Here is a 1,849-nt window from a genome sequence, read left to right as displayed (position 1 = left end):
CGGATGGCAGTGCAGTTAATTGTGAAATTCCTAACTGAGGAAGAATCGCACGTGCCTGACATTCTGTGTGATATGGATAAGAGCAACTTTAGATTGCTTTTGGCTTTCACAGAGGAGGTGCATAGGGTAGATTGTCACTTCTGGGCTTGGGAAACAAGCACTGAATGGTGGGATCATACCGTCATGCAGGTGTGGGATGACGAGCTACAGAACTTTTGAATGCGGAAAGCCACCTTCCTGGAAGGTGGAGCTTGCCCCAGACCTGCAGCGCAAGAACACCAGAATGAGAGCTGTCCTCTCGGTAGAGAAGCGTGTGGCAATCGCTGTGTGGAAGCTGGCAACTCCAGAGTGCTACCGGTTGGTCGCGAATCAATTTGGAGCGAGAGAAGTCGACCGTTGGGGCTGCGTTAATGCAAGTGTGCAGAGCAATAAATTGCATCCTGCTACGAAGGACCGTGACTCTGGGAAATGTGCATGAAATAGTGGACAGCTTTGCACAATTGGGTTTCCCTAACTGTGGAGGGGCAATAGATGGCACACACATTCCCATTTTGGCACCAGATCACCTTGCAACGGAGTACGTCAATGGGAAGGGTAGTTCTCCATGGTGTTGCAGGTGCTTGTGGATCATTGTGGGCGTTTCACTGACATCAACATGGGGTGGTCTGGGAAGGTGCATGATGCATGCATCTTCAGGAACACCAGCATGTACAGAAAGCTTCAAGCAGGAACTTTCTTTCCTAACTAGAAGATTAGACTGGGGGATGTTGAAATGCCCATAGTGATCCTGGGGGACCCTCTGTACCCCTTACAGCTGTGGCTCATGAAACCTTACACAAGACACCTGGACAGAAGTAAGGAGCAGTTCAGCAACAGGCTCAATAGGTGCCAGATGACAGTTGAATGTGCCTTTGGCAGATTAAAGGCACACTGGCGATGTTTTTATGGCAGGTTAGACCTCACTGGGGATAATAGTCCCATGGTCATAGCCACATGCTGTACATTGCACAGACTCTGTGAAGCTAAGGGTGAAAGGTTTGCTCAGAGGTGGAGTGCTGAGGCAAACCACTTGGTTGCTGATTTTGAGCAGCCAGATGCCAGGGCTGTCAAAGGAGCCCAGAGGGGGGCTATTTGAATCAGGGAGACTTTGAGGCAGCACTTTGACAATGAGCACCAGTAACATATCTCTGTCAGAGGTGCTTCAATGTTACATTACATGTATCAGAGTAACAGCCGTGTTAGTCTGTATTCGCAAAAAGAAAAGGAGTACTTGTGGCACCTTAGAGACTAACCAATTTATTAGAGGGTCGGGGGGATGTGAGAAAACCTGGATTTGTGCAGGAAATAGCCCAACTTGATTGTCATGCACATTGTGTAAAGAGTTGTCACTTGGATGGGCTATCACCAGCAGGAGAGTGAATTTGTGTGGAGGGTGAGAAAACCTGGATTTGTGCTGGAAATGGCCCACCTGATGATCACTTTAGATAAGCTTTTACCAGCAGGACAGTGGGGTGCGAGGAGGTATTGGTTCATATTCTCTGTGTATATATAAAGTCTGCAGCAGTTTCCACGATATGCATCTGATGAAGTGAGCTGTAGCTCACGAAAGCTTATGCTCAAATAAATTGGTTAGTCTCTAAGGTGCCACAAGTACTCCTTTTCACATTACATGTAGTTTTCCTAGGGGGCAATGGTGACAATGGGGACATTATATTCCAGTAAGGAAGTGATTAAACTGCCTGTTCATATATTGGTAGTGCCTGCTATCTCAATTTATAGGAAACAAATAAAGATAAATTACTGTTCAAAAACTTTTCTTTTATTAAACAAGAAACAACATACACACACA

The sequence above is a fragment of the Lepidochelys olivacea genome (genome assembly GCF_965140295.1).
Source record: "Lepidochelys olivacea isolate rLepOli2 genome assembly, chromosome: 5".
Lineage (NCBI taxonomy): Eukaryota > Metazoa > Chordata > Testudines > Cheloniidae > Lepidochelys > Lepidochelys olivacea.
This window is presented reverse-complemented; position numbering follows the sequence as displayed.